General features: G+C 37.4%; 1 long non-coding RNA gene across 2 annotated transcripts in view; it reads left to right on the plus strand.

Moving 5' to 3' along the window:
• The window catches only part of LOC102470362 (uncharacterized), a 125852-nt gene that overhangs the window by 7864 nt on the left and 98967 nt on the right, over window positions 1-19021 (plus strand). For both annotated transcript variants that reach the window (XR_333947.1, XR_003548722.1), the window contains exon 2: window positions 4698-4744. This is a non-coding gene — a long non-coding RNA (uncharacterized LOC102470362). The remainder of the gene's footprint in view (window positions 1-4697; window positions 4745-19021) is intronic.

Raw genomic sequence — 19021 nt, forward strand, 5'->3', positions numbered from 1 at the left:
AGATTTCAAAGTCTAGATTTTTTGTCATTGCGTAGTGTCAATGTCTGGCAGATAGAACTCTATACATGTTAACTGCTATTATATTAATTTGCTATCCACTTTATCAAATAATATTCATTTCATTCTCTTCATTCATTCAGCATGTCTTACCTGCATGATGCAGAAAAACCTGGGAACAGAAGATTTTCATCCTCCTTATCCTTCTCATGGTTTTCTAAGGCTCTTTAGCATGTCATTCCCCTGCTGAAAATTCTTTAATGGCTTGCTTCAGCTACCTACTATATGTGATCAACAATGAGCCTTCCTAGTCATATTACTCTCCCATCCCCTTCTCAGAAGCACTATAGCCCCTTAAAAAAAAGCCCCTAAAAAAAAAAAAAAAAAAAAAACAAAGAAAAACTAGACAAATGTGAGTTTGAAACACATCATATATTAACTATCTATTCTTGGGAATATACTTACTCAAATATATTATAATTGATCATCTGTGAAATAAAATAATAATAGTTTCTAATGTATTTTGAGCACTTACTATTGAGTTGTCAGAAAAGTCATAATGCATTTTTGCATAGAAAAATATGTTGTGACTTTTCCAGTTACTCAATGTATTCCAGGCACTGTTATAAATACCTTTCATACAGCACCTAATTAATCCTTGCAGTCTTGTGAAGTTAAGTCCTCATGTACAGACAAGGAAACTGTTAAAACTCAGGCAGTCAGATTTCAAAGTCTAGATTTTTTGTCATTGCGTAGTGTCAATGTCTGGCAGATAGAACTCTATACATGTTAACTGCTATTATATTAATTTGCTATCCACTTTATCAAATAATATTCATTTCATTCTCTTCATTCATTCAGCATGTCTTACCTGCATGATGCAGAAAAACCTGGGAACAGAAGATTTTCATCCTCCTTATCCTTCTCATGGTTTTCTAAGGCTCTTTAGCATGTCATTCCCCTGCTGAAAATTCTTTAATGGCTTGCTTCAGCTACCTACTATATGTGATCAACAATGAGCCTTCCTAGTCATATTACTCTCCCATCCCCTTCTCAGAAGCACTATATTTTACGTGGTTTTGGAAGATGCCAGTTTCTCTCATGTTTTAAGGAGAGACATGCCATGTGTTTCATAATCTTGCTTATTATTATCCCTGGTGAAATGTTACCATCTACTTTGTCTTCCATCTCTCAAAATCCTAGCTCTCCTTTGAATTTCCCTGCAAATGCCACTTTTCCTTTGACACAATCTCAATTCCCCAGGGTAGATGATGTGTCTGTGCTCTTCTTTAATGGCCTTCAAACACACATACCACATTGAATTTATATGTACAATGAACATCCGTATTTTTGTTTCCCTTCTATGTGATTAATACTTTGAGGGTGAAGAGGATAAGTCTTTGTCCTGACCATTCTGTGCTGTGATATTACCCAAGACTGGGTAGTATAAAGACTAGAAATTTATTTCTCACAGTTCTGGAGGTTGAGAAGTTCATGACCAAGGTGTCAGGAGGTTTGGTATCTGGTGAGGACCCAGTCTCTGCTTCCAAGTTGGTGTCTTGAATGTTGTATTCTCTGAGGGAAAGAAATACTGTTCCACATGGCAGAAGAGCTGAAGGGTGCAGAACCCACTCCCATAATCTCCTTATATAGTAGCATTAATCCATTCATGAAGGTAGAATCCTCATCACCTAAACATCTCCCAATAGATCCTACTTCTCAATACTGTTACAGTGGGGAATTAAGATTCAACTTGAGTTTTGGAGGGAACAAAAATATTCAAACCATAGCATCATCCATTTTTGTATTTCCAGTATCTTTCATAGTGTTATGCACACAGTAGGCACAAACTAATTATATCTTGAATGAATTTTATTCTTCCTATATCACTCAGAAAATGTCAATGCTGTGGAAAATAATAGCTTCTTCTGACTGGTTTGTTTGTTTGTTTGTTTGTTTCAATTAGTACTTAAAAACTTAAGAAATTGAATTTTGGGGAAAAATTCAAAATTTTCTTGGGAAAAAAATCACAACTGGGTCTACTAATAAATCTGGATCCCTAATAGTGAGTTGAACTAGAAGTAGATTTCATCTCAAAAAATTACTTTCTTTGCTAATACATAAGAAGTGACTCCTCGTCTATTCAATTTTTATCATTAGATTGTAGCAGTTCAATTACATCTTTAGGCTCCACTTCTAATTCTAGTTCTCTTGGTATTTCTACTGTATCTGTAATTACTTCCTTCACTGGAGTTTTGAACCCCTCAAAGTTTTCAATGAAAGTTGGAATCAACTTCTTCAAATGTCTGTTAATGATGATATTTTGCCCTCCTCCCATGAATCACAAATGTTCTTAATGGGGCCTCAAATGATGAATCCTTTCCAGAAGATTTTTAATTGACTTTGCTCAGAACCTTCAGATAAATCACTGTCTATGAAAACTATAGTTTATGAAATATACTTCATAAATAATAGGACTTGAAAGCTGAAATGACTCCTTGATCCCTGGGGTGGTGTCGTGTTAGTAGGTATGAAAACAACACTAATTTCTTTGTAATCTCCATCACAGTTCTTGGATGAATAGGTGTATTTTCAATGGTCAGTAATATTTTGAAAGGAATATTTTCTGGCATAGATCTCAGCAATAGGCTTAAAACATTAAGTAAATCATGATGTAAAAAGATGTGCTATCATCTTGGCTTTGTTACTTCATTGAAATCATTATGACTTTTAGCAAAATAGAACTACTTTTCAAGTTTTTCAGATTCCATGGTGATGCTTAGTAAGTAATTTGAATGACTTGTTCTATAACTCAACAAATATCTGTTAAATACTAACTTTGTGCCACCTAGGCACATGGTATACTTCAGTGAATCAAGAGACAAAGATTCCTCTTGAAAATCTGACATGCTAGTCTAAGTGATCAATTTAAATATAATTTTTGGTGTAATTAAGTTTATTCCAAAACAAACGAACAAACAAGAATGTCCCAAACTAATAGCTCTTGCTAAACTATGCCCAGCAGCAAATACTACATATTGTCAAACTATAGAAAGACATAGACCACCAATTTGTTACTGAGGTAACATCCAAGTTTGGCAGAATATTAAGAGTTCTGTTCTTACCAATAAACAGTATGGGAGCATCTATTGCCATAAGCCTGTGTAAACATCTATTTGGTCACCTATATTAAGCCCCTCAATCTTGACCTTAACCTCACTGTGCTACTAGACTCTTGTCTCTGTTCTTCATTTGCATTTCTTCCTTTGCTGGTAATGAATCCCAGCTCTGAGCCCAGATAAATTGTCTGAACCTGAGAAACTAATTAATCTTGCCAACCTCTACTCTCTAGGGGATCTGGATCTTATCCCAGTGTTCTCCCCTCTGTAGCCCACTGACTAAGGCCCCATTATAACCCAGACAACCCTTCCCATTCCAAATATAAAACTGTCATTCATCAGATAATAACATTTACAACATAACCTATTCCTGGTACAACGCTTATACCTGACCTATTTGAGATGATAACCGTCAATATTAATCTGCTTTGGACTCAGGTTTGGTATGTCCTCTTCAGTGCTGAAACTGAGGAGGAGTTCTATGGTCATACCCCACCAGTGTTGACTTCTTTCCCTCTCTCTTACAGATCAACAGCTGGGCTTTTCTTCTGACCCTCCTGCCAAGGCTAATCAGATATTACTCTTACAAAGGAGTAAAAATTGCCAGCATTCTATGTAGTCTGCTTTTCTATACAGTTTAGATTTTTATTCATCTTAATCGTAGTTATAAGTAACATTTTTGTTCTTTCTGTAGCAGATTAGTCCTCCTCCAACATAGTTATTTTCAAAAATTGTGTAAGATTCAGATGCTGCACCAAAGGTTTATGCTTTTTGCAAGCAATATGGTCCTAATCCAACATATTGTACAGAGTGCAAATCAGTGTTACCTCTAACTTCAGCTGTGATAAATATTTATTAAGCCTCTACTATGTTCATGGCACTAGATCAGGTGCTTCTATAACTATTTTTCCTATCCAGGAAAAATAAATTCAAATATGGAATAAAAAGCCCAAACTCATGAATCTGGACTGATTTGCTTCTTAAAAATTTGACATGCTGCAGCTGTGTGCTTAACCCTGTTTTAAACAGGATGATGAAATAAAACATTATTATTATTGGGACTATATCATTGTCTGTATAAATGGCCAGAGTGAAAACTGTCATTAAAAAACCATGACATATGTACGTGCTAATTATAATTAAGTAATACTTTCTCCACTATTCTATGACATGACCAATTCAGAATATCTGCCATTAATCTTGAAGACATTTAGAGATGTTCTCTTTTCTAGCTCTTTATCTTTGAAAGTATATGTGAATCTTATTTACAATGAAAGTCTCATAATATTTTACTACTTTTTGGTATGCCACTTCTGTCAAATGATACCTGGAATAAATCAGCTTTGACTTTTTAGATGACAAATGTCCCAGAATTTTTAATAGTTGCAACACACATTTACATTTTCTAATACCCTTATTGTAAAAAAGACAAACAGAGATATAATTGTGTATATGTGTGTGTGTGTGGGATAAGAAGTAAACCAACTATGTCACTATCAGATTTTTTTCAGAATGTCTGTAATGTCGAGTTTTACCTAAATGCTGGAAGAATTAAGAGTTTATTTTTTTTGTTTTTTCCAGATATGAATTAGTGGAAAAACAAGTTGGTTGAATGTGAGATATACCAGGTAAGTCTCTTCAGTGATTTTACACATCTATATACTGCTGTTTAAATGAGAAGTACCAATCTTTTGGTTCTATACAATGTTACAGCCGTGAACATAAAAAACTATGTGGCTCTAACTATCCAGGAAGAAATCTTGTTCAAGTAACTAATGAATGATTCAAGATTTAGATAATTCCAACATGATTCCAACATATTTTTATAGTGTTTTGTTCTGCAAGACTTCCTGACTCTGACGTTTATCATTAAAGACTGTTTTTGTTTTATTTATTTATTTTTTGAGAGGTTTTTGCTATAGGGCACGTGCGCTCGCTGGAAAGAGAGACAGAGAGACAGAAAGTGAGAAATCACCCCCCAGGGGGGATGGCCATGCCACAAAACCTTCTCCTCTATTCTCTCTTTGTGATCTTGGACACGCACACACACACACACCCACCGTGAGTTTAAGCCACCGGGCCTGGGACTCAAACCACAGTTGACTACATGGGAGTCCAGTGACATAGCCATTACTCCAACTGTTGATCCCTAAAGACTATATTTTACAGATTGAAGGATAGTTATTTTTTAGAGGAAATAATTTGTTCTTAAATAACACTAGAAACAAGTAAACAGTAAATAATATGACACATACACATTTCTATAAATTAGCTCAACTCTCATGGTTGAAACTCTTTTAGTTTCCACATATTAGTAAAGGTTTCTAGTTTCACTCACAAGTCTTCACAAGAACCCTATGAAATACAATATTCGTCTTATTCTAATGTTGTTGAAGCTGATGCTTCCAGGAAAAATAGCATGCCTAAGGACATATAACTACCAGGTGAGGACTTGGGGATCCTAAACAGTAGCATTTTAGTATGTCTTATATTTCCTGTTAACTTGTAAACTCATTGAATGGAAAAACCATCTCTTTTTATTTTTTTTGCATTTAATATTTGCCTAAGGTAAAGTAGAGATCTATAGATGTTTGGTGTTTACATTTTATAAAAATGTAGAAATAACAGCACTATAATATATGGCAATAAAGATTTTTTAAAGGTTGAATAAGGTAACTATGTATCAGTTCCCTTAATTGTTGCTTAATGTACTTAAAGGTACAATATATTAGGTTGATGCTACCATTACTGATTTGGTTATGAAATAATTTTCTCTTCTAATATAAAGACTAGATACAAAATGATCCACAAATCTCTTGGTGTAATTTTTTTCTGACAAGGAGTATAAACATTCATTCAACAAATACTGATTGAGCAGAATGGAGCTAAACTCTAGTGCAAGAAAACAGATAGTAAAAAAGTAGTAGAGGTGATTAAGAAAATAAAATAGAGTAATGGGATTCAGAAAAATGATAGTTTCTACTTTAGTGTGGGCACTTGAGAAAGATATTATCATGAAGCTAAAATTTACCTGAAACCTGAGGCATGAGAAGATTATGAATGAATTCAGCTTGAAGAAGATGAAGGATGATGTGGCTGGACTATAGTGAAACATCATTTCTATCTATCTGAACCAGACATTTATGATTAAACAGACCGTATACCCAAGGCAGGTATTGCCTGATTCTTGCCATTCCAGACTTCCCTGATGGATATGAATTAGATCATTCTAAGTCAGATGTTCATGTGTTGGAATCTAACACCAAATTTCCTTTAAATATTTTGAGACTAATTTCCACTACTTCACATTCTTGCCTCTTAGGTTACTGACTGAAATATAAATCCCCTGGAATATTATTCTCTCTTATTCTTATTTTATTCTGTCATCTCTAGATCAACATATATGGTGTTCCTTCTTCCACCCTTGGAAACCTGTAGCACATCCTCTATCCATTAAAGAGGGCTCCATTGACCTCCTAACCACGACAGATGCCTAACTCTCCTAGGAAGACAGCTCTTCTGGATTACTTACTTACTCCCTCCCAGACTCTCACATTTGGGTCACAGTCTCATCCTCTGCACCAAGTTCTGTTTTTTCTTGACTTCAATGTCCTTGTACCTCTCCAAATCCAGTGAACTTCACATCCCTCTCCATCAAAATCTGACGACTATGGATGTACTCTAACTTTGTTATCCCTTGCAACAGTCCTGACTTCTGTACTTCTGGCTCTTTTAGTCCTTACTCTCTATATACTTCTCTCTGGGCCCAAAGGCCTCCTATTTTATAGATCCATTATCCCAGTTTACAACTACTAGTTTGATCTTTTCTACCCCAGCTTAGATTATATGACCGGTTGCTGGAATTGGTGTTTTGCATTAACACTTGAAACTCCTCCCCTCTCATGCTCACTACATCCAGTCGATTTCACTTTCTAAATATTGTTGCTATACTTTCTCTTTTACTTTTCAGCCTTGTGGTTACTCACCTAGTTCAGGCATTTATCTTCACTCAGCTGGATTATTGTTTTGACCTCTTCATTTGTCTAACTTCCCCTGGTTCTGCCACCACAATCTATCCTCCTTGCTTCCATCATTGTGACCCATTAAAGGGCAACATGTCAGTATGCTGATTGGATTCTTAATGAGTGCACTCTCACCTCTCCACTGCCAGATATACTCTATGTTCCTCTTAATACTTACCACATGGGTTGCAATCCTGTAGCTAAGATGTAGTAAAAAAAAACACCTCAATGATCAACACCTTGCCCAACTCATTCTAATAAACAGAATGGAATTAGATGGATATATAACTCAAGTCAATGCCCTCAGAATAGAAAAACAATTATTATGACTAGTAATTATTTGGAGAACACCTAATGTATATCACCATTTTATTTTTATTTATTTATTAATGCATGCATTTATGTATATTTGCTCTAGGGCACATGTGCTCACTGGAGAGAGACAGAGAGAGAGCATGTGTACAGAGAGAGAAAAAGTGAGAAAACACCTCCCGAGGGGATGAGCATGTTGCAATCCCTTTTCCTCCACTCTCCTCTCAGTATTTTGTGCACAGGCACCCATGTGTTTTTTTTAAGCTGCTGGGTCCAGGACTATAATCATGTAGTCGGCTATGTGGGTTCTAGCTGCCTTAACCACCAGATCACTGGCTGGCCCGGGGACTTCATATATCTTTTTTTTTTTTTTTAAGTTATTTTATTTAGCTTTATTTATTTATTTATTTATTTATTTATTTATTTATTTTAATTTGACCGGGGTGGGGGGGGGGCAGAGAGAAAGCCACCAGGTCTGGGACTTGAACTGCAGTTGGCCATGTGGGAGTCCAGTACCCTTAACCATCATGCCACCTGCCTGCCCTGAAACTTCATATATCTTATAGTGATTTACTGGATATCTGAATCACAAGCTAGGGTAGGATGGCATAAAGAACTTTTTTTAAAGACAGTGTCTTATTCTGTCATGATCCTCCTGCCTCAGAATCCTCTATTTGTGGGGTTATAGGCACACCCAACCTCTAGTTGAACTGAGAATTGAACCCTGGTCTCTCATGTGATCCCAGTATGTGGAATACAATATCTTAGCAAAACATGTCTCTGTGTCTGGGTAAGCAAAGTGGTTTTGTTTTATGATTGGCCATGTGGGAGTCTAGTGCCTTAACCACCATGTCACCTGCTGTCCCAAAACATGCTTTTTAAATCAGAAAAATCTTGAGTTAAGTCCAGTTGTACTTCTCTGTAGCTGTGAGTTCAGAAAAGCTATATGACATCTCATTTTCTCCCAATATTAAAGGGGATAGCAATGGATTTCTTACGGGGTGGTTGTGAAGATAAGAAGAAATTAAAAAAAAAAAAACAAACAGAAAATGTTAATGCATCTGGTAGTTTAGTATGAATGTCACCAGAACTTGAATCTCTATCAGGATCTGATAACTGCTGAGGACTTTTCAGCATGTTAAGGCTTCTGAATTCAGAAATGAAGAGGCCCCTGGGCGTTCTCAATGAAACTGTTGCTCTAAGGCCCTTGGGATTTTGTGTGACAGGATTTAAAAATTTTATTCTCCAGAAATTAAGGGCAGTGGGAGTTTATAGTGCTATAGGGAATCCCATATGCTTAAAGATGGAGATAGGAACTTAGTATTTGCTTGTGTGAATAGTTTAGTGCTATTGGGAGTGCTACTGGAAACTTCAGGAACATCTATCAAATGAAACCACAATAGAAGTATTTCAAGTCATGTATTCAGATGTGCAGAAAAAATTAATTTCTTTCTATTTTTTTAAAAAAAACTTTTGTCAGATAGTGGATATTCTTTCTGGAAAAGGATGAGAGAAAGGAAGTAAGACCCCCCCCCCCCTTCACTAAAGGGCATGGTCATACCACAATCTCTTCTTACCCATTTTCTCCTTTTGGAATTTTTGGGCATGCACACACATGAACTTGGTGTGTTTTTCAAGCTGCCTGTTCTGGAACCTAACTGTGTGGTCATGGTGGGATACAGCCACTATCCAGCTGCTGTTACCACCATGCCATGGGTTGACCCAATTTATTTATTTTCTACAAATTCCATTTAGTGTCTCTGTTTCTATTGCTGACACACTTAGTCCTTTCAGATTTAAATTCACTGTATTTATAATAGGATTTCCCACAGTTCTTCACTGGGGTTGACTGTAAACTCTGTGAGTTTAATAGAAGGAAGTATCTTCTAGATCTTACTATATCCTGTGCTAATGTTCACTGTGATAAACAATCAAAGTCTAGTTCAGGCTTCAGAATGCATTGTCAGGGTCCAGCTTATTAATGCAGTGGCTAGGTGTTACAGAGAAAGGTGGATTTCATGTGACTAACCAGGTTTCAAGTTTTGATCCTGTCACCTTGAAAAACACTAGGAGCCTGATGGGTTGTAGACCAGGATAAAAAAGGAGTACGGCGGGACCAGCAGTTAGCGTAATGACTATGTCACTTGACTCCCATGTAGTCAACTGCGGTTACAGTCCCGGACCCGGTGGCTTAAACTCACGCCAGGCGCGTGTGTGTGCATGCCCAAGATCCTGAGAGGAGAATGGAGGAGAAGGGATTGCAGCATGACCAGGCCCCCTGGCAGGTGATTTCTCACTTTCTTTCTGTCTCTCTCTGTCTGGCTGGCAAATGCATGCGCGCTATAGCAAAAAAACTCTCCAAAAAAAGAAAAAAAAAAAGGCATGTCTGACCCTATTTAGTGGTGCTTTATGTGCTGTGTGTATGTGTGCATGCGTGCGTGCAAGCATGAATGTGTACATATATATACCGTCTGTCATTTGAAATAAAAAAAAGTATTTCCCATGTGTAGTCTTTGCATATGATTGCAATATCCTTGTAAGACTTCAGCTTCACAATCAAGCTATTGTAATTCTTGTCCAGAAAAGCTAGCATTTCTGTGCTCCCTGTATCCTGTTGTGGTGAAATAGACTTTATGATCACTTTAAAAGATCCGTTAATGGTTATTTATATCTTTGAAGAGTCCTGCAAAAAATTTTCCCTTGGTTCACCATGTATATGAAAGATCTTCAAAAAATTTGTGAAAAATATGTATTGTAGAAAAGTTATGCATGAATTAAAAAATTTGCATCAAAATAAATTTATACACTAATTCAATTTCTTCAGACTTTTCCAAATACCCTTGTACTTCCCAAAATATTCATTATCCAGCAGTAGAAAATGCAACAGTTTTGCCTTCAAGTGCTTACTTTCTTCTAAGAGTAGCAAATAGTTAAAATAAAGTAACATGTTATAGAATACATTAAAGGATAGTAACTAGTATGGCATAAAATGAAGCAGGAAAGGGGGAAGAAGTGCTGAAAAATATTTTAACAATTTAAATATTTATTGTTAGTTCTTCTTTTTTCTTTTTTAAAATTTAGTTTATTTGTTTATTCTCCCATAAGCATGAAAGAAAGAGAGAGAGCATGCCCAACAGAGGCTTGATACCATGCCCAACAGAGGTTTGATACCAATCTCAGCCAGCCTTGGAGCATGGACAGGTGTGTGCCTAATACAATCAGAAAAGTCTCTGGATGTAAACTCAGAACTTTCCCATGTGGATCAGCTTCACAGAATGTTGTTTTACCATTGTATAGCTCCTGTGCTATTTTCTACAGTCTACCTCCCTATTCAGACTTGGTGTCTGTGTTCCAGGAAGCTGATCTCTATAGACAATCACCTGTACCCTTTCCCCTCCCTTATGCTGGCCCCCTCATTCCCCTACTGGCTTTCAGTTGGGTTCAGTCAGTGGGTGACATGGCAGGAGATAAGAAGACAGAGAGAGAGAGGTAAGAGTATTTATTCCAAACTTACCAGCTTCCCCATAGTTCTGGCAATAGCTGTGTTCCTCAGCAGCCACACCTCATTGTTGGGCATCCTCTTGTCCATAGTTCCAGCTCTTATCGGCCTCTCTATCTTAGTACTTCAGGTTTAATGGATTGGTGGTAATGGGTCTCACTTTTGCTAGCCTCTATGTGCTTCGTCTTACCCTTTGGTAGTCTTAATTCTGCCTACACACTAGTAAATCTTTTATTGAATTTTCCCAAGTAAATTCTTTGAAGTATGCCTTTTTTTTAGTTAGTTTTTTATCTTTAGTTAGTTCCAAATATTTAAAAAGAGATATATCACTAATTACTGGTCATGATAAAGCCCTCTGAAACTTTTATATGAGTATGTTCATTATAGCATTATCTCCAGTAGCAAGTAAATCACAACTTTTATAACCATAAAGCACATGGCTAATACATGATGATATATTACATGTTAAAATATTATTTATCTCTACAGTGAAACTTAAGACTGTAGAGAACATTGGAATAAAAATAAATTGCCCAATGTGGGATGCATCTATTATACAATTGGAACTGTGTAAAAATAAGATTATCTTTGGATAGAAAAAGGTAAAAGGCAAATATGAAAATAATTATGTTTAGGTGGTGGAATCTGCTGCTTATTTGTTACACTGGGAAATTTGTGTAATTAATTTTGCTTTCCCTTTCTCTGTCTCGCCTTGGTCAAATTAAAAAATAATGCTAACAAATAGAATTAAATAAGTAAATAATTTTTAAAAATTTATAGAAAAATTTAATTATTAAGGAAGTACTCTTGAAAGAAATGTGTCCTCCTGGATTTCTGAGAAGTGATACTTTAGAGTATAGAGAAATAAAGATATTCTGATAAAATGCCAGCGATAAAAGCTTAAGTGACTATGCTTAAAAATTCCATTTACTTGGGACTAGCAGTTAGCGTAATGGCTATGTTGCTGGACTCCCATGTAGCCGACCATGGTTCAAGTCCCGGACCTGGTGGCTTAAACTCATGTTGGGCGCGTGTGCTGAGGAGAAGAGATTGCAACATGGCCATCCCCCCTGGGGGGTGATTTCTGGCTTTCTGTCTCTCTGTCTCTCTTTGTCTTTCTGACGAGCACATGTGTCCTATAGCAAAACCCTCTCAAAAAAAAAATTCTGTTTACTTTTAATTATTTTACTTTTCATCCAATAGCAAGGTGCAACACTATGGCTTTCTGTTGCTGTTTTTCTAACTTTTTTTTAGGTACATGACAATGACTATAACCTTCTCAGTTGTTACCCTACAAGTATCCAGGATCCTCAAATACCGAATCGTCATGGTTAGGACTCTGGTCCATTTTGCTGAGAACTGTGCCATTGTGTGTGTTATCAATAGATACTTTGTTGATGAGCAAATTGTTCTTTTTTTTTTTTTCCCAGACAGAGATTTTTGCTATATGTTGTGTGTGCTCACTGGAGACAGAGAGAGACAAAGAGAGAGAAAGTGAGAAATCACTGCTTCAGGCAGGATGACCACCCATAAACCCTTCTCCATTCTCCTCTCAGGATTTTAGGCACACATGCACAGGTGCTCTGCATGAGTTTTCAGCTTCTGAGTCTAGGACTCAAATCGTGGTCAACTACATGGGAGTTCAGTAACATAACCATTATACCATCCGCTGGTCTTGCAAATTTGTTCTTTATCTTATCACCATGACTATATTGGGCAGTTAGTCAGCAAATGTCTCCATGTACTAAGCTTAATAATTTTAATGTTAACTCTACCTGTGAAGATAATCTTTTTTTTTTTCTCTGCCTGTTAAGATAATCTTTTTTTTTTTTTTTTTGGAGAGGTGTTTGCTATAGGGCTTGTGCGCTCGCCAGACAGACAGAGCGAGACAGAGAGAAAGAAAGCGAGAAATCACCCCCCTGGGGGGATGGCCACGCTGCAATCCCTCCTCCGTTCTCCTCTCAGGATCTTGGGCATGCACACATACGCGCCTGGCGTGAGTTTTAAGCCACCAGGTCCAGGACGCGAACCGCGGTCGACTACATGGGAGTCCAGCGGCATAGCCATTATGCTAACTGCTGGTCCTGAAGATAATCTTTTTAATAAATTATGTTTTTATTTATTTATTTTCAAAGAATTATTTTATTTAACTTTATTTATTTATTTATTTAAATTTGACCAGAGAGGGACGGAGTGTGTTTGTGTGTGTGTGTGTGTGTGTGTGTGTGTGTGTCTGGGGTGGGGGGGGAGTGAGAAAGTAAGCCGCCAGGTCTGAGACTTGAACTGTGGTTAGCCATGTGGAAGTCCAGAGCCCACATAACCATGCCACCTGCCAGCCCCAGTCTTTTTATTTTTTCACTATTTATTTATTGATTACTTATACTATGCCTGCCAATTTTGTTTAGATTAATTAACATTCTTCCTAAACGCCTTACAATTGTATTCCTTGCAGAGGATCATCAAATATTTAATGGATGGTTAGAAGATTCCTTCTTATCCTATGGGTAGAAGATTCTAGGATGTCTTAACATATTTAATATTTCATTAAAATCACTCCTGATGTGTTTATATATAAGTACACTGTCTTGAACATATAGCCTAATTTAATTATTAACACTTACTGATAACTTTATGAGTGTGTTGGTATTTTTAGGTTGTAACAGACCTATTGATTCTCAGCAGCCCTATCAGGATACTCCTGGATTTAACGAAAAAAAAAGAAAAAAAAGTCTCAGAATCTATTCTGAAAGTGCTTTTTTTAAGGGCTACTAGTAAATTTTCCCACAAGAGGTCACCAAAGCACCAGTTTTTTGGTAAGTGATTTTTCTGACTTTTTTTTGTTGCTGCAAAGAATTGAAAAAGATTTTCTGTTCCCTGGTTTTCTACTTGCCAGTTTGCTCCAACAAACATGAAGGTATATAACTGAGAATCAAGGCTTAATTAAAGCCAAGACAGCTTATAGAAGTTTTTAACCATCTAGGGGAAGGGCTCAAATCCATCGCATAGACGTCAGAACATACCTTCCCACAATTAATACGTGAAAGGAAAAGGAAACACCACCTGGCACCTTCTGATCTGAATAACTAAGCTCCTTTATTTATAAATTATTTCTTTTTAAAGCACATTAACATTTTTCAGGCTCTGGGTTGGCATTTCAGTTTCTAGTTCACATTAGAATGATAGAACAGACAGACATCTAAAAGAGGCCTACACTCAATAAATATCTATTTAGAGAAGATCAAATAAAGAAATACTCAAAATACCTTTAGTGATGGAAGATTGCTGCTAGATCTAACTACTCCTTGGGAGGATTTTTAGACTCAAGCAGTAGGATTCCTATTAAGAATTTGGTTTAAAACAAAGATGATCTTTTAGGAGAAGGTTGAATATTTTTAAAAAGATACTTAAAGTTAATTTTAGAGAAAGATTGGCTGAAAAATTTGAGGATATGGGACTAGGCAATGGCACAGCAGTAACACAACTGGACCCACATGAAAAAGGTCCTTGGTGCAGGGTCAGCAGATGGTATGGTGGTTAAGGGGCGGGTCTCCCACACGACCGACCTCAGTTCAAGTCCATCCAGGACACAAGGCAGTTCGAAAATCACACTAGATGTATGAGCATGCATGCCCAAAATTTGCAGAGAAGGAATTGTGGCGTGGCCACCTCCTTTAGGGTGTGATTTCTCACTTTTCCTCTCTCTGTCTCCCTCCTTCAGACAAGTGCACATACCTTAGGGCCAAAATCTAAAAAAAAGGTCTTGATTCATGTCCCAAGACATCCCTGCACATGTTGAATGTTTCATATGTGCTCATGATCTGGGTCAGCTAGATTGGGACTGAATTGGATCATGGCAATCCTATTGGGATTTCTGTCAGACAGAAGTCTGTCTCTGTTTCTCTCTGTCTCTCTCTGTCATGGAAGAAATAAAGAAAATTCTAAAAGAAAAATTGGAAGATTTTTTCCTGACTCTGAGAAGCATTTCTTATACCCTTAGAAGAATACTGCCATAATATAAAGAAAGGAATCTCTCCTTGATTTTTCAAGCTCCCATTATCTTAGAAGAAACAATACTGCTTTTTGTATCCTTGACTATATGATTACTGGTTATAGATCTTTCTATTAAGGGTCATTGGCTACATTTTTTGTGGTTCTGTTATAGGGAGAACAATTATAGGCAGAGACTTCTCTAATGATCTTTTAACTTTCCTTATTTAAATAAGAAATGTTTAACTTAAATAAAATAATCAAATAAAATATTGTGACTTAAACATACATAAAAACAAAAGCTTATTGTCATGAATTCAATATTTAAACAATCTCATGCTTTCTTGTGATTAGAGTTATTAACATTATAAAGAATATTAGAATTACAAGGATGAAAAGATCCTTAAAGAGCTAAATACTATGAACTTGAAGGGGTCTAGAAAGGCTGATTTTTTTTTTTTTTTGAGAGTATTTTTTGCTAGAGGGCGTGTATGCTTGCCAGAAAGACAGAGAGAGAGACAGGGAGACAGAGAGACAGAAAGTGAGAAATCACCCCCTAGGGGGGATGGCCACGCCACAATCCCATCTCCTCCATTCTGTTCTTGGGATCTTGGGTGCGCACTCACACGGTCCTGGCGTGAGTTTATGCCACCAGATCTGGAACTCAAACTGCGGTCGACTACATGGGTATCCAGCGATGTAGTCATTATGCTATCTGCTGGTCATAAGGCTGATTTTTTAAGATCTCTTCTATCTCTGGAATGTCATAACCTTATTTAAATCTCATGCTTTTGTACTATAAAGAGCTCATTTCTATTTCAGTGAGATAGCCTTAGGTAGATAGTTTTCCTATTTGAATAGCTGTCCTGTTATAGCATCTTGGTTTGGGAGTTAAACATCAAATAATTACTATTACTATTTTATTTTCTACAGTTACTGATATTTGCATTATTTACTCATCAATGATTACTTAATTTGTATTTCCAACTTCTGTGTTAATGAACACTTTGTTTCATAAAATGTTTTTGCAAAATACTAACATAATTTTTCCTTTCAGGTTTTTTTTTTTGATGGTAGGGGACTCCTATACTTTTATCAGAGATGCTCATGCTCATGAATTACTAGACTCAAGTGACTAATAATGTAGGGGTACTGAATTTCTTCTATTTAAAAAAATAATTATTTTATTTAATTTTATTAATTATTATTATTCTTTTAATTTGACCAGAGAGAAAGAGGGAAGTGAGAAAGTGAGCTGCCAGGTCTGGGACTCAAACTGCAGTCAGTCATGTGGGAGTCCAATGCCTCAATCACCATGCCACCTGCTGGTCCTGATACTCAATTTTTATTTGCTAGAACAATCACTCAGAAAAAAAATTAAAAATGAAATAGGCTAGCCAGGAAAGTAGGAGTAAACCAACTATAATGTATCAAGAGGCAATTCACAAGGCGGCCTGAGGCTGCAGGCCCCACCACTCCAGACCTTTGAACATCCCGACCCCTACTCCTCCTTGGACCTCAGGTTGGTTGTATGGGACTTTAAGAGGAACTCACATCCCACCCTACCTGCAAACTGGATTGAGCTGGCCAGCAGTTCTGGACACCAGACAGCCTGAGGCTGCAGGCCCAACCGCCCTAGACCTTCACGCATCCCCACCCCTACTCCTCCTTGGACCCCAGGTTGTTTGCTTGGGACTTTAAGACCAACTCATATCCCACCCCATCTGCAAACCAGATCGAGCCTGCCAGCAGTTCCTGGCTGCAGGCCCGACCTGGACCTGTCACTCATCCTCTGGCTCTTCCCCACTTTCCTTTGGACTCTCTGAATTTTAGTAACTTGAATAGCGCGCAGCGCACAGCGCACGCCACATGATTTCTTTTTTTTTAGTTTTGTTTTTCTTTGCTCTTGAGGTGTTGCTTTTTAGGTCAGTTGGAGGCTCACCACTCCTTAGAAATGGGGAAGACTTTGGGTCATCCAGGACTAGTGGCAACAGGTAATGGTAATTGTGAGCAACAGGTAGGCCAACCATAAGAGAAATAATCAATTTTCTAATCCTGTTCAACTTTTAACAGTCAGAGATACCTTAAATAAGTTAGGAAGCAACATATAGATTACCTGATTACTAGGAACAATTACAGAGGCTCAAGAAATATGAACAACCAACAAAAGGCCTCTCCCTCAAGGGAAATCATCAAGCCTACATTACTCACAGTTAATACAATGGACATCGTGGACATGTCTGATAAGCAATTCAGAATATTTGTAGTGACCAAATTAACTGAGATGGAATAGAAAAGAGACAAGGAGCTACAGGAGATGAGGAAGTCCTTTCATGACTTGAAAGAAGAAATGGATACCTTAAACAAGAACCAGATGAAACTTCTAGGGTTGAAAAGTGTGATACAGGAAATCAGAACTTCCCTTGAAAGTATTAAAAGTAGGTTAGATCAGGCAAAAGATCGAATCTCTAACATAGAAGACAAAAACATCTGACCTGCAAAAAAGCATCAAGAAGATTGAGAAAACAACCATGAAAAATGAGGATAATGTATGAGGAATACTGGATACCATCAAGCGCCCCAACATCCTGATAATTGTATTCCAGAGAGAAAGAAAAGAATAAGGGCCTAGATAATTTATTCCATGATATCCTGAAAGAAAACTTTCCAAACCTAGAAAGGCATTAGAATATCCAGACCCAAGAAATACATAGGACCCTGAGTATAATCAACCCAAGATGATCCTCTCCAAGACACATCATAGCCAGACTGGCAAAAAAAAAACAAAAAACAAAAACAAACAAACAAACAAACAAAAAAAACAAAGACAAGATACTAAAGTTGGCAAGAGGGAAACATCAAGTTACTTCCAAAGGTCACCCCATCAGGCTAACATCGGATCTCTCGGTGGAAACAATGCAGACAAGGAAAGAATAGGGAAACATAGTCAAAGTGTTGAGAGAAAAAAACAATTTCAACCAAGAATACTATACCTGGTAAAATTATCTTTTGTGTGGGAAAAAAAGATAAAAACATTTTCTGTTGTAATGAACACTTTGTTTCATAAAATGTTTTTGCAAAATACTAACATAATTTTTCCTTTCAGGTTTTTTTTTTTGATGGTAGGGGACTCCTATACTTTTATCAGAGATGCTCATGCTCATGAATTACTAGACTCAAGTGACTAATAATGTAGGGGTACTGAATTTCTTCTATTTAAAAAAATAATTATTTTATTTAATTTTATTAATTATTATTATTCTTTTAATTTGACCAGAGAGAAAGAGGGAAGTGAGAAAGTGAGCTGCCAGGTCTGGGACTCAAACTGCAGTCAGTCATGTGGGAGTCCAATGCCTCAATCACCATGCCACCTGCTGGTCCTGATACTCAATTTTTATTTGCTAGAACAATCACTCAGAAAAAAAATTAAAAATGAAATAGGCTAGCCAGGAAAGTAGGAGTAAACCAACTATAATGTATCAAGAGGCAATTCACAAGGCGGCCTGAGGCTGCAGGCCCCACCACTCCAGACCTTTGAACATCCCGACCCCTACTCCTCCTTGGACCTCAGGTTGGTTGTATGGGACTTTAAGAGGAACTCACATCCCACCCTACCTGCAAACTGGATTGAGCTGGCCAGCAGTTCTGGACACCAGACAGCCTGAGGCTGCAGGCCCAACCGCCCTAGACCTTCACGCATCCCCACCCCTACTCCTCCTTGGACCCCAGGTTGTTTGCTTGGGACTTTAAGACCAACTCATATCCCACCCCATCTGCAAACCAGATCGAGCCTGCCAGCAGTTCCTGGCTGCAGGCCCGACCTGGACCTGTCACTCATCCTCTGGCTCTTCCCCACTTTCCTTTGGACTCTCTGAATTTTAGTAACTTGAATAGCGCGCAGCGCACAGCGCACGCCACATGATTTCTTTTTTTTTAGTTTTGTTTTTCTTTGCTCTTGAGGTGTTGCTTTTTAGGTCAGTTGGAGGCTCACCACTCCTTAGAAATGGGGAAGACTTTGGGTCATCCAGGACTAGTGGCAACAGGTAATGGTAATTGTGAGCAACAGGTAGGCCAACCATAAGAGA

This window comes from Tupaia chinensis, unplaced genomic scaffold, assembly GCF_000334495.1.
Source record: "Tupaia chinensis unplaced genomic scaffold, TupChi_1.0 Scaffold000117_2, whole genome shotgun sequence".
NCBI lineage: Eukaryota > Metazoa > Chordata > Mammalia > Scandentia > Tupaiidae > Tupaia > Tupaia belangeri.